Source organism: Symphalangus syndactylus, chromosome 18 (assembly GCF_028878055.3).
Source record: "Symphalangus syndactylus isolate Jambi chromosome 18, NHGRI_mSymSyn1-v2.1_pri, whole genome shotgun sequence".
Lineage (NCBI taxonomy): Eukaryota > Metazoa > Chordata > Mammalia > Primates > Hylobatidae > Symphalangus > Symphalangus syndactylus.
This window is the reverse complement of record NC_072440.2, coordinates 28,733,235-28,748,628: the sequence shown is the minus strand read 5'-3', so window position 1 is coordinate 28,748,628 and position 15,394 is coordinate 28,733,235. Positions and strand designations below refer to the sequence as shown.

The window sequence follows — 15,394 nt, the reverse complement described above, 5'->3', positions numbered from 1 at the left end:
ACCTTTGTAACAAACCTGCACATGTACTCTGCTCTAAAACAGAAGTTGAAAAAGAAAAAAAAATTGAATCCTATGTCCTACAATATAAATACATTCAGATTTTTAAATTTTTGTTTAAAAAAAACATACTGGAAAAAACATGAGATTACATTTTTACAATCTTGAGGGGAACAAACCTTTCTCAAGCATGACGAAAGTCCACAAACAACACAGAAAGACAGATTTAACTACACAGAATTGCAAAACTTCTTTACAACCAGGATACTATAAGCAAAGTTAAAAAGCAAATGACATCATTTCTGGATAGCTGAGATAATGGTGGCTACCTAAATCTGAATCTCTCCACACATCCTCCAAAAAACCACATAGGTCAAAAAGAAGAAAAAAGATATATACACAAATTCCACACCTTCATCAAAACCAGTAACACTACAAACTTTAAATTATCTGTAATTGACAAAAAAAAAATCTATGTACAGACACACTATACTAGATCTTCCACTACAAGCTTTAGCAGAGATTGAGTAGGGGAAAGAGGATCTCCAGAAAATCTGGGAGGCAGAGAGAAGAGGGGATTAAGCTAAAATAGCTCCCAGAAAGAGAAAGCCCATCTTCAATGTCAAAATACTGAAAGAGAGTTTTTGTGGATAAGAATACAGACAACAAGGAAGAAACTGAAAAGTGACATGAGATTCAGGGAGGCAGTTCTGGAAAGGCTGGGGAAGAAAAAGACAAAGGAAAAGTAGAGGTGATCTTTGGAGACTGCATAGAGAATGCAAAAAGAAACAAGAGGGATCTATTTGATTCTTCTCTCTTTTCTTCTTTATTAGTCTTGCTAGTGGTCCATCAATTTTGTTGATCTTTTCAAAAAACCAGCTCCTGGATTCATTAATTTTTTGAAGGGTTTTTTGTGTCTCTATTTCCTTCAGTTCTGCTCTGATTTTAGTTATTTCTAGCCTTCTGCTAGCTTTTGAATGTGTTTGCTCTTGCTTTTCTAGTTCTTTTAATTGTGATGTTAGGGTGTCAATTTTGGATCTTTCCTGCTTTCTCTTGTGGGCATTTAGTGCTATAAATTTTCCTCTACACACTGCTTTGAACGTGTCCCAGAGATTCTGGTATGTTGTGTCTTTGTTCTCGTTGGTTTCAAAGAACATCTTTATTTCTGCCTTCATTTCATTATGTACCCAATAGTCATTCAGGAGCAGGTTGTTCAGTTTCCATGTAGTTGAGCGGTTTTGACTGAGTTTCTTAATCCTGAGTTCCAGTTTGATTGCACTGTGGTCTGAGAGACAGTTTGTTATAATCTCTGTTCTTTTACATTTGCTGAGAAGAGCTTTACTTCCAACTATGTGGTCAATTTTGGAATAGGTGTGGTGTGGTGCTGAAAAAAATGTATATTCTGTTGATTTGGGGTGGAGAGTTCTGTAGATGTCTATTAGGTCCACTTTATGTAGAGCTGAGCAATAAAAAACGAAAAAGGGGATATCACTACCGATCCCACAGAAATACAATCTACCATCAGAGAATACTACAAACACCTCTATGCAAATAAACTAGAAAATCTGGAAGAAATGGATAAATTCCTCGACAAATACGCCCTCCCAAGACTAAACCAGGAAGAAGTTGAATCTCTGAATAGACCAATAACAGGTTCTGAAATTGTGGCAATAATCAATAGCTTACCAACCAAAAAGAGTCCAGGACCTGATGGATTCACAGCTGAATTCTACCAGAGGTACAAGGAGGAACTGGTACCATTCCTTCTGAAACTATTCCAATCGATAGAAAAAGAGGGAATCCTCCCTAACACATTTTACGAAGCCAGCATCGTCCTGATACCAAAACCTGGCAGAGACATAACCAAAAAAGAGAATTTCAGACCAATATCCTTGATGAACATTGATGCAAAAATCCTCAATAAAATACTGGCAAACCGAATCCAGCAGCACATCAAAAAGCTTATCCACCATGATCAAGTGGGCTTCATCCCTGGTATGCAAGGCTGGTTCAACATACGCAAATCAATAAATGTAATCCAGCATATAAACAGAACCAAAGACAAAAACCACATGATTATCTCAATAGATGCAGAAAAGGCCTTTGAGAAAATTCAACAACCCTTCATGCTAAAAACTCTCAATAAATTAGGTATTGATGGGACGTATCTCAAAATAATAAGAGCTATCTATGACAAACCCACAGCCAATATCATACTGAATGGGCAAAAACTGGAAGCATTCCCTCTGAAAACTGGCACAAGACAGGGATGCCCTCTCTCACCGCTACTATTCAACATAGTGCTGGAAGTTCTGGCCAGAGCAATCAGGCAGGAGAAGGAAATAAAGGGTATTCAATTAGGAAAAGAGGAAGTCAAATTGTCCCTGTTTGCAGATGACATGATTGTATATCTAGAAAACCCCATTGTCTCAGCCCAAAATCTCCTTAAGCTGATTAGCAACTTCAGCAAAGTCTCAGGATACAAAATTAATGTACAAAAATCACAAGCATTCTTGTACACCAATAACAGACAAACAGAGAGCCAAATCATGAGTGAACTCCCATTCACAATTGCTTCAAAGAGAATAAAATACCTAGGAATCCAACTTACAAGGGATGTGAAGGACCTCTTCAAGGAGAACTACAAACCACTGCTCAATGAAATAAAAGAGGATACAAACAAATGGAAGAACATTCCATGCTCATGGGTTGGAAGAATCAATATCGTGAAAATGGCCATACTGCCCAAGGTAATTTATAGATTCAATGCCATCCCCATCAAGCTACCAATGACTTTCTTCACAGAATTGGAAAAAACTACTTTAAAGTTCATATGGAACCAAAAAAGAGCCCGCATCGCCAAGTCAATCCTAAGCCAAAAGAACAAAGCTGGAGGCATCACACTACCTGACTTTAAACTATACTACAAGGCTACAGTAACCAAAACAGCATGGTACTGGTACCACAACAGAGACATAGATCAATGGAACAGAACAGAGCCCTCAGAAATGATGCCGCATAGCTACAACTATCTGATCTTTGACAAACCTGACAAAAACAAGAAATGGGGAAAGGATTCCCTATTTAATAAATGGTGCTGGGAAAACTGGCTAGCCATATATAGAAAGCTGCAACTGGATCCCTTCCTTACACCTTATACCAAAATTAATTCAAGATGGATTAAGGACTTATATGTTAGACCTAAAACCATTAAAATCCTACAAGAAAACCTAGGCAATACCATTCAGGACATAGGCGTGGGCAAGGACTTCATGTCTAAAACACCAAAAGCAATGGCAACAAAAGCCAAAATCGACAAATGGGATCTCATTAAACTAAAGAGCTTCTGCACAGCAAAAGAAACTATCATCAGAGTGAACAGGCAACCTACACAATGGGAGAAAATTTTTGCAACCTACTCATCTGACAAAGGGCTAATATCCAGAATCTACAATGAACTCAAACAAATTTACAAGAAAAAAACAAACAACCCCATCAAAAAGTGGGCAGAGGACATGAGCAGACACTTCTCAAAAGAAGACATTTATGCAGCCAAAAAACACATGAAGAAATGCTCCTCATCACTGGCCATCAGAGAAATGCAAATCAAAACCACAGTGAGATACCATCTCACACCAGTTAGAATGGCCATCATTAAAAAATCAGGAAACAACAGGTGCTGGAGAGGATGTGGAGAAATAGGAACACTTTTACACTGTTGGTGGGACTGTAAACTAGTTCAACCATTGTGGAAGTCGGTGTGGCGATTCCTCAGGGATCTAGAACTAGAAATACCATTTGACCCAGCCATCCCATTACTGGGTATATACCCAAAGGACTATAAATCATGCTGCTATAAAGACACATGCACACGTATGTTTATTGCGGCACTATTCACAATAGCAAAGAGTTGGAACCAACCCAAATGTCCAACAACGATAGACTGGATTAAGAAAATGTGGCACATATACACCATGGAATACTATGCAGCCATAAAAAATGATGAGTTCGTGTCCTTTGTAGAGACATGGATGAAACTGGAAAACATCATTCTCAGTAAACTATCGCAAGGACAAAAAACCAAACACCGCATGTTCTCACTCATAGGTGGGAATTGAACAATGAGAACTCATGGACACAGGAAGGGGAACATCACGCTCCGGGGACTGTTGTGGGGTGGGGGGAGGGGGGAGGGACAGCATTAGGCGATACACCTAATGCTAAATGACGAATTAATGGGTGCAGGAAATCAACATGGCACATGGATACATATGTAACAAACCTGCACATTGTGCACATGTACCCTAAAACCCTAAAGTATAATAAAAAAAAAAAAAAAAAAAAAAAAGAAACAAGAGGGAACGATTTAGGAACCTGCAAGACAAAAGAATACAAAAATAATCAAAGGACACACAAAATTATTAGGGCTAAATAATTCTTTATTGTTGGGGGGGGTGTCTATCTTGTGCATTTGTAGGATATTTGGCAATATCCCTGGCCTCTACCTACTAGACGCCATTAGCACCCCACCCCTAGTTATGACAACCAAAAATGTCTCCAGACATTGTCAAATTCCCCTGAGGGGCATAGTCACATCCCATTGAGAACCACTGACCTAGAGCAATGATTTGTGAATTTCTGATTGGTTTGGTTGTTGTTTGAAGTCTCTTCTTTAGATGTTTTGCCTTCTTGTAGTAAACTTTAAAGGGAAAAAAATAATGAAAATTAAGGAAGGAAAAGATATTTCACTCCTTCGTTCATTGATTTCAAATTTAGTAAGAATTTGTTGAATGTATTGAAAGGTAGCAGACATTGTGTAAAAGATGAATAAGTAAGGCAAGCACAACCCAAATTTTTATACTTTTCATATGACTTATTTAATTTAATATTATCATGGATTGATTAATGTCTGTATTTCTAAGAATTGCTACCACAATTATTTTTAATCTAGGATCTTAACACACAAGCAAAACACTATATATGTCATTTTGCTACAAATGTTTAGAAAACTCACTGTGGATAACTATTTTTGGTGCTATCATTGAAATTCTCTTTGTACAGTATTGTTAGATATTGCTATGATAATGTTGTGTAACAAATAACCGTAAAATCTCAGTGGCATACCACAATAGGCATTTATTTAACTTGCACATCGCTGTGTGGGCCAGGGCCCAGCTGATCTAGGCTGGGCTCAGTTTGGGTGGCTCTGTTCCTTGTGCCCCTCATCCTCTTCCTCCTATGGGCAGTTGAGAGGAGGCATATTCTTTCATGGCAATGGCAGAGGCACTAGAGAAACAGAATCACAAAAGAATTGGACTCAGAACTGTTACGCTGTTGCTTCTGTTCTATTCTCTTCAGCCAGCACAATATCACAGGGCAGAGAAAATATCCCCCACTCACTGGAGTGAAGGGAACTGTAAATTCACATAGCAACGGACAGAGACACAGCAAGGGTTGAAGGATTAGGGCCAATGCTGCCATTTACCACAGCAAGAAAAAAAACCTTAATTTTGTTTTACTATTTCAAAGTTAAGATTTCCAGGCTGGGCACAGTGGCTCACTCCTGTAATCCCAGCACTTTGGAAGGCCAAGGCAGTCAGATCGCTTGAACCCAGGAGTTCGAGACCAGCCTGGGCAACATGGTGAAACCCCATCTCTACAAAAATAGAAAAATTAGCTAGGTGTAGTGGTGCACACCTGTAGTCCCAACTACTTGGGAAACTGAGGCAGGAGGATTGCTTGAGCCCAGGAGGTTGAGACTGCGCTGAGCCTTGAGCGTGCCACTGCATTCCAGCCTGGGTGACAAAGCACTACCCTGTATGAAAAAAAGAAAAAAGAAAAAAAAAAGATTTCTGAACACAGACTCTTAATTAATCCAATAGCAGAGTAACAGTTTTCAACAATGAAAAAAATGAAGTCATCAACCTCAGAGGGATTATGATTTCAGTATGCTTTTTTTAGAACAGCAGCAATACCAAATTTATTTTTTACAACAATTCATTTCTAAAGACCAACATTTCAATGATAAATGCCAGTAAGTGACTTTTACTATCATCTATACTACACCTTTTATAGCAATTTTAAGCAAGAAACTTTTTAGATGTCATTATTTATATTCTTTATTTGTTCTTAAAAAGAATTTTTCTGAAACATAACACTTCTTAAAATCAAATATGAATCCCTCAGATTTAGATTTCCACATTCTGTATACTCCAGGGGAAAAAAAATTGGATTGTGCTTTCTCATTCATGACCATTTAAATATTCAGTTTCTTAGGTTACATTTTAGTGTGTTTTTATGTTTGATTCAGGACACAATGTTCCAGCAAATATCACAAACCCAAATCAATGGCTTATACCGACATTAAATATGCCATTAACATGCTCGTTCCCAGGAAAGTTCAATGAGATGTCAACAAACCTGCAGAGAAAGGCTTACTGCATTCAAAATAAATAATAGAAGAGGCACCAGAAATAACTTAAAGCATTTAGGATGATCAAGAGGAGAAAAAGAAATGTGAAAATATCTAGCTGTCTGCTTGGCAGACAAAAATTATCACGATTTCCATATACACAGACCTAGCAACAAAACAAAGTTTATGCCATTTTCCACAGCAATCACGCTGTTCCTTTCATCTCTGGGACTTAGATGTTCACAATGTAAAGTGACTAACACCTTAGATCCCTGGTCTCTAATGTCCATGCCACCATGAGCCACAGCAGGATCCTATAGAGCAGCATTTCCGGAAAACAGCACTGAAAGATCAGCAACTCAGATAGAGGGACAAAAAAGAAGATAGCATATGTCAGGTTATAGAATTTTTTCATCTCTTTTTCATTCATTCACTTACTGAACAGAGAACGTTTACTAGCCATGCCTTTGAAAGGTAACACATGTCCCACTGGCTGGGATTGATCTTGAAAATGAAGAGGGAGAGAAGGCTGGGGCCAGCCCAACGATATTGAGCAAGTGAGAACTTCTTAGTATTCAGAAATAAGGGGGGAGGGCATCTACTGAGGTGGCCGGTGAGCTTTAGTCTGTAGAAAGGTTTGGCAAAACACCTTTGGCCTATGGTGCTTTAAAGAAAGTTTCAGATTAGAGGAGGAGGTGGTGGTGGCAGGGGGTCATGAACACTGACAGCAGAGAGAGGGGCCTGAAGAACTTGAAGAGCATGCCAAAATCCCAGGTATAAACTCAATCACTTATACTCATCTGAGTTCATTTTTGAGGCTGTCTCATAATAATTCATATTCACAATGATGACCCAGAGTCACTTGAAGGTATTGAATTGTGTTCAATTCACTCTTTCTAAAAATGCAAAGTAAGTAAAATTCTTTTTAAAAAGATTTTACTGAAAAGTTGTTATATATTTTTAAGAGCTGTATTGAGGCATAATTAATGAATAATATAATCCATATACGTAAAGTGTACATTATTGGAGGTTTTGATATATGAATATACCTGTAAAACCATCCCAAAAATTATGAAAATAAGCATACTCATTACCTCCAAAAGATTATTTACACCCCTTTGTAATGCCTTTCTCCTGCATATCTCTGCGCCACGAACAATCTCTGGGCAACTACTGATCTGCTGTCACTGTAGATTAGTTTTCATTTTCTATAATTTTGCATAAATGGAATCATACACTATCTACTCTTTTTGTTTGGCTTCTTCCAGTCAATGTGATTGTTTTGAAATCCACCCATATTGCTGTGTGTATCAACAGTTCATTCTTTTCAAATTGCTGAATAGAATTCCATTATGTGAACATACTATAATTTGTTTACCCTTTTACCTGTTGATGGATATATTATAATTGTTTCCAGCTTGGGGCTATTAAAAATAAAGTTCTTGAAAACATTTATGTATAACTCTTGGTATGGAGATGTGCTCTTGTTTCTCTTGGATTAATACCTTAGAGAGGAATGACTGAATCAGACAGTAGCTATACGTTTAACATTTTCAGAAATTATTTTTAGAAATTGTTTTCCAAAGTGATTGTACTATTTTCCGTTTCTTCCAGCAGTATATGAGAGTTCCAGTTACTCCACATCTATACCAACACATGGTGGAGAGTCAGTCATTTTCATTTTAGGTATTCTAACAAGTCTCTAGTGGTATCTTAATGTAGTTTTAATTTGTATTTTCCTAGTAACGAACGAGGTTCAGCATATTTTCATGTGCTTATTTCCCATACATATATATTTTTTGGTAAAACTGCTATCCAAATATGTTGCCCATTTTTTAATTGCATTGTTTGTTTTCTTATTATTAGTCTTTGAAAGTTCTTTATATATTATTCGTACATGTCCTTTATCAGATATATGATCTGCAAATATTTCCTTCCCATCTGTGGCTTATCTTTTTATTCTCCTTTTTTCTGTCTTTTTTAAAATTTTTTTTATTATACTTTAAGTCCTAGGGTACATGTGCACAACATGGAGATTTGTCACATATGTATACATGTGCCATGTTTGTGTGCTGCACCCATTAATTCGTCATTTACATTAGGTATATCTCCTAATGCTATCCCTCCCCCGTCCCCCCATGCCATGACAGGCCCCGGTGTGTGATGTTCCCCTTCCTGTGTCCAAGTGTTCTCATTGTTCAATTCCCACCTATGAGTGAGAACATGCGGTGTTTGGTTTTTTGTCCTTGGGATAGTTTGCTGAGAATGATGGTTTCCAGCTTCATCCATGTCCCTACAAAGGATATGAACTCATCCTTCTTTATGGCTGCATGGTATTCCATGGTGTATATGTGCCACATTTTCTTAATCCAGTCTATCATTGATGGATATTTGGGTTGGTTCCGAGTCTTTGCTATTGTGAATAGTGCCACAATAAACATACGTGTGCATGTGTCTCTATAGCAGCATGATTTATAATCCTTTGGGTATATAGCCAGTAATGGGATGGCTGGGTCAAATGGTATTTCTAGTTCTAGATCCTTGAGGAATCACCACACTGTCTTCCACAATGGTTGAACTAGTTTACAGTCCCACTAACAGTGTAAAAGCATTCCAGTTTCTCCACATCCTCTCCAGCACCTGTTGTTTGCTGACTTTTTAATGATGGCCATTCTAACTGGTATGAGATGGTATCTCATTGTGGTTTTGATTTGCATTTCTCTGATGGCCAGCAATGATGAGTATTTTTTCATGTGTCCATTGGCTGCATAAATGTCTTCTTTTGAGAAGTGTCTGTTCATATCCTTTGCCCACTTTTTGATGGGGTTGTTTGTTTATTTCTTGCAAATTTGTTTGCATTCTTTGTAGATTCTGGATATTAGCCCTTTGTCAGATGAGTAGATTGCAAAAATGTTCCCCCATTCTGTAGGTTGCCTCTGATGGCAGTTTCTTTTGTTGTGCAGAAGCTCTTTAGTTTAATTATATCCCATTTCTCAATTTTGGCTTTTGTTGCCATTGCTTTTAGTGTTTTAGACGTGAAGTCCTTGTCCATGCCTATGTCCTGAATAGTATTGCCTAGGTTTTCTTCTAGGGTTTTTATGGTTTTAGGTCTAACATTTAAGTCTTTAATCCATCTTGAATTAATTTTTGTATAAGGTGTAAGGTAGGGATCCAGTTTCAGCTTTCTACATGTGGCTAGCCAGTTTTCCCAGCACCATTTATTAAATAGGGAATCCTTTCCCCATTTCTTGTTTTTGTCAGGTTTGTCAAAGATCAGATGGTTGTAGATCTGTGGTATTATTCCTGGAGCTCTGTTCTGTTCCATTGGTCTATGTCTCTGTTGTGGTACCAGTACCATGCTGTTTTGGTTACTGTAGCCTTGTAGTATAGTTTGAAGTCAGGTAGCATGATGCCTCCAGCTTTGTTCTTTTGGCTTAAGATTGTCTTGGCAATGCGGGCCCTTTTGTGGTTCCATATGAACTTTAAAGTAGTTTTTTCCAATTCTGTGAAGAAAGTCATTGGTAGCTTGATGGGGATGGCATTGAATCTATAAATTACCTTGGGCAGTATGGCCATTTTCATGATATTGATTCTTCCTATCCATGAGCACGGAATGTTCTTCCATTTGTGTCTTCTTTTATTTCGTTGAACAGTGGTTTGTAGTTCTCCTTGAAGAGGTCCTTCACATCCCTTGTAAGTTGGATTCCTGGGTATTTTATTCTCTTTGACGCAATTGTGAATGGGATTTCACTCATGATTTGGCTCTCTGTTATTGGTGTATAAGAATGCTCGTGATTTTTGCACACTGACTTTGTATCCTGAGACTTTGCTGAAGTTGCTTATCAGCTTAAGGAGATTTTGGGCTGAGACGATGGGATTTTCTAAATATACAATCATGTCATCTGCAAACAGGAACAATTTGACTTCTTCTTTTCCTAATTGAATACCCTTTATTTCTTTCTCCTGTCTGATTGCCCTGGCCAGAACTTCCAACACTATGTTGAATAGGAGTGGTGAGAGAGGGCTTCCCTGTCTTGTGCCAGTTAAGGATCTTTTGAAAAGAAGAAGTTCTTAGTTTTAGTGAAGTTCAGTTTAATCTGTTCTTTTATATATCATGTTTTTGGTGTTTCATGAAGAAATAGTTGCCTAATTTTGCCAGGTGCAGTAGTTCACACCTGTAATCCCAGAAGTTTGGGAGGCCAAGGCAGGCGGATCGCTTGATCTCAGGAATTCAAGACCAACCTGGGCAACATGACGAAATCTTGTTTCTACTAAAAATACAAAAAATTAGCTGGACGTGATGGTGTGCTCCTGTAATCCCAGCTACTTGGAAGACCAAGGCAGGAGAATCTCTTGAACCTGGGAGACGGAGGTTGCAGTAAGCCAAGATCACACCACTGCAATCTAGTCTGGGTGACAGAGTGAGACCTGTCTCAAAAAAAAGAGAAAGGAAGGGAAGGGGAAGGGGAAGGGGAAGGGGAAGGGGAGGGAGAGGAGGGGAGGGGAGGGGAGGGCCGGGCCTAATTTAAGGCCAGAAAGGTTTTCGCCCCATGTTTTCTTAATCACCAAATCAATCTGGTTCAACTTTTATGTAACAAAGCTGAGTTGTTTTTCAGTTGCCACAGACCACCCCCAGGCTGAAGGTCATGTAACCTGAGCATACCCAGACGAACCAAGCATGCAGTGATAAGCAGAACATAAGTGCTTGGACCAAGAAACAGGGACCAAATTAAGATGCAGAAGGCACATGGCAGGATCCAGGATTCAATCAGATCAAGCCCTGGTGTCACCCCATTGTAGAAGCCAGTCAAATTAGACCTCCCAGCATCACCTCATTGCAAGATCCAATCACATCATGCCTCATTATCCTCTGACTATAAAATCTGCCCTGAACCCCAGCTCCAGATTTGAGCCAGGCACTGATCTCTTTGCTCAGCAGCCTTGCCACAAACTTTTCTCTGTACAAAAACCTAGTGCTTCAGTGTTTGACTTTCAATTGTGTACTGGCAAATGGACCCAGTTCAGTTCAGTGACAGTAAGAGTTTTTAGTTTCAGGTTTTACATTTAGGTCCGTGATCCCTTTTGAGTTAATTTTTGTGTATAATATCAGGGGTTCTTTCATATCCCATTGTAACACCACAATTTTTTGAAATGAGTATCTTTCTTCCTTGAATTGCCTCTGCTATTTAGTAAAAATCAGGTTGACCCCGTGTGTGTAGTTCTATTTCTGGACTCTATATTCTGTTCTGCTGATCTATTTGTCTATTTTTATGCCAATACCATACTGACCTTGATTACTATAAGACTTTAAAATCTTATAAGGTAATGTTATCCTTCTACCTTCTCCTTTCTAAAGTTATTTGGCTGTTTGCATTTTCATATAACTTTTAGAATCAGCTTGTCAATTTCTACATAAAACTTTCTGGAATTTAGATTGATAGATTGCATTGAATCGATCAATCAATTTGGGGACAATTGAAATTTCTAAAATACTGAGTCTCTGATCCATGAAGACATTATCTCTCTCTGTTTGTTTAGGTCTTCTTTAATCCTTCTCACCAATATTTTATAGTTTTCAGCACACAGGTCTTGCACATCTTTTGTCAGATTTATCCCTAAATATTTCACGATTTTCATGATTTTAATTCTATTATAAATAGTATTATTTTAAAATTTTAATTCCACATTATTTGTTGCTAGTAAATAGAAATGCAATTTTAATTGTATATTGATCTTGTATCCTGCAAACTTGCTAACTTATTTATTCATTCTAGTGACTTTTTTGTAGAGTCCGTAAAATTGTCCACATAGATGATCTATGAATAAAAACTACTTTACTACTTCTTTTCTAATCTAGATGCCTTTTTTTTTTTTCTTGCTTTATTGCATGGACTACAACCTCCGGTTCAATAGAAGTACGATAACAAATAACCTTGTTTTGTTTCTATCTCAGGAAGAAAGCATTTTGCCTTTAAGTATGATACTAGTTTTGTTTTTCATAAATGTCCTTAATCAAAATGAGGATGTTTCTCTTCTATTCCTAGTTTGCTAAGATTATTTTTTAATCAGGAATTGTTATTAGACTTTGTCAAATGCTCTTTCTGCATCTTTTGAGATGATCATATGATTATTTTAAAATTTGTTTTAATATGGTGAATTATATTCATTAATTTTCAAATGTTAAACCAATCTTGCATTCCTGGGATAAACCTCTCTTGGTAATGATATATATTCTTTTTATGTATTGTAGGGTTTGATTTTCTATATTTCATGAAGAATATTGGTTTTGTCAATAGTTGAATTGAGTTGAAGAGTGCTTAGCTTCTGGATGTCAGAGTAGCCATTAAGACAAACCAAAATGAAAGTAACATTGAAGACTTCAATCCAAGCTTGTCCAACCCATGGCCCACAGGCTGCGTGTGGCCCAGGATGGCTTTGAATATGGCCCAACAAAATTTGTAAACTTTCTTAAAACACTATGACATTTTCTTGCTTTTTTTTTTTGCTTATCAGCTGTTGTTAGTGTCAGTGTATTTTATGTGTGGCCCAAGACAATTCTTCTTCTTCCAATGTGACCCAGGGAAGCCAAAAGATTAGACACCCCTAACGGAATCACTTACTGCAATAGTATAAGCAAGAGGCCAAACAGGAGAAAGTGCGGGTTCCCTCAATGTCCCCTTTTTGCCCTATAGAATGACATCCATTTAGGGTCAGATGTCTCAGCATGGACTGAGGGACATTGTCTCACTGTCAAGGGCTTGCCATATAAAAGGCTCCTACCATTCTATGGGACCCAGAGGGTGGGGAGGGAGGGTAAAGGGGAAGGACCAGAGTAGAAAAGTACCGAGTACTGAGTCAGAGTGGGGAAAAGTGTCTTCAAATCCTCCCCAGCTCCACTTTCCAATGAGGAGGGAGGTCTTGGCAGAGATGTCCCAACCAAAGGCCTCTCCAAATGGCTAGCCAGGGGGCCTGAGTCCTGGACTGCGACTGCCTTCAGAAACTTCAGTGCAAGTCTGGTGTTGGGAAAGCAGCTTTCCCCATGAGACCTGCTAGATAAAACCTCTGTAATTACCTTGGTCAGGCCTAAAAATCATACATAGAATTTTGGCCAGAGCCAGGCTCCAGATTTGTGATTTCTTTTTCCTTGTAATGTTTTTGTCAGGTTTTGATATCAATGCAATTCAAGTTTCATGAAATGAGTTGGAAAGTACTTTCCCCTTTCCAATTTTCTGGAAGAGTTTGTGAAAATTTGTATTGTTTCTTTCTTAAATGTTTGGTAGGATTTACCATTACAGTTATCTAGTACTGAATTTTTCTTTGCGGGATGTTTTTCACTACAAACTCAAACTTTGTAGGTATAGGGATATTTAGGTTATCTATTTCTTCTTGAATGAGCTTTAGTAATTTGTATCTTTCAAGGAATTTGTCCATTTCATCTATATTGTTGAATTTATTGGCAAGAGGTTGTTCATGGTATTCCCTTATTATCCTTTTAATATCCCTATAATCTATAGTGACGCCATCTCTCAATCCTAATCAGTCTGGATACAGGTTTATCCATTTTATCGACCTTCTCAATAAGCTTTTGGTTTCATTAACTTTTCCGTATTATTTTTGTTTTCTGTGTCATTCAATGGTGCTCTGATAATTATTGTTTCCTTATTCTGCCTATCTGGATTTTATTTGCTCTTCTTTTACAACTTTCTTAAGGTGGAAGCTAAGGTCATTGATTTGAGAACTTTTTTCTGTTCTAACACAGTTATATAGTGCTGTATTTTTTTCTCTAAGTCCTGCTTAAGCTGCATGCCACAAATTTTGATATGTTATATTTTCATTTCCTTCAGTTAAAAATACTTTCTAATTTCTCTATTAATTTCTTCTTGGACTCATAGGGCATTTAGAAATGTTTCTTTATCTTCCAAATGTTTGGGGATTTTACAGATATCTTTCAGTTGCTTTCTAATTTCAGTCACTTGTGGTCAGAGAGCATAACATGTGTGGCTTGAATTATTTTAAACATACTGAGATTTGTTATGTGGTCTAAAATATGGCCTGCCTTGGTAAATATTCTGTGTACACTTGAAAAGAATGTGTATTTTGCTGTTATGAAGTGGAATGTTCTAGAAATATCAAAAAGGTCAAGTTGGTTGATAGTGTTAGTTAAGTCTTCTATATTCTTACTGAATTTTAGTCTACTTACTCTAGCAATTTTTGAGATATGACTGTTGAACCTGTCAATTATAGTTTCTGCTGATATGCCTTCAAGTTTCCTAGTCTTTTCTTCTGTAATGTCTAATCTGCCACTAACACAATTTAGTGTGCTTTTGGTCTTATTGTTGCTTTAATCTCTAGAAGTTCAATTTGGGTCTTTTAAAAATATCTTTCATATCTCTACTTAATATGTTCAACCTTTCCTTTAGCTTCTTGAACAGATAACATATAGTTATTGCTGTTTTAATGTCTTTGTCTAGTAATTCTAACATTTGTGTCATTTTGGGGTCAGTTTCTACTGACAGATTTTTTTTTTCTTTTGACCTAATTGCAGGTTGTATTTCGTATTTATCACAATCTGGGACATGGTTAAGTTACTTGGAAACTTCAAGTCTTGCTTTCAGGCTTTGTCAGGCAGGACCAGAGCAGCATTTAGGATACAGCTAATTTTGCTGTGCTACTGAGAGAAAATACTTCTTAATACTTCACCGGATACCCTGTGAATTACGACATTTTCCACCACTGCTGATGGGAGCAGGCACTATTCCCTGTGCCATGTGAGCCCGAGAGGTTGCTCCCTCTCATCATTCTGAGTGGTTCTTCCCAGAGCCCATTTGGGTTTTACATATGCATGAGCTGATCGGTACTCAGCTGAATGCTTGAGGGGACCCTATGCATGTCTCTGGAGTTCTCTGTGTATCTCTCTTTCTCTGGTACTCTGTCCTTGAACTCTAACCACTTGGCTTACCTTACCTGGACTTCCAGCTCCAACCC

General features: G+C 37.8%; 1 protein-coding gene across 5 annotated transcripts in view; it reads right to left on the bottom strand.

Annotated features, from left to right (window-relative positions):
* Positions 1–15,394, bottom strand: part of ZNF366 (zinc finger protein 366) — a 354,936-nt gene that overhangs the window by 258,797 nt on the left and 80,745 nt on the right. For 3 of the 5 annotated variants that reach the window (XR_010117052.1, XR_010117050.1, XR_010117051.1), the window contains 2 exons: positions 5,122–5,283; positions 4,613–4,696 (listed from right to left, as the gene is read on the bottom strand). The exons of 1 other annotated variant lie outside the window; for it this stretch is intronic. The gene's annotated coding sequence lies outside the window, so the exon portion shown is untranslated. The remainder of the gene's footprint in view (positions 1–4,612; positions 4,697–5,121; positions 5,284–15,394) is intronic. One more of the 5 variants, XR_010117053.1, reaches the window with a different exon arrangement.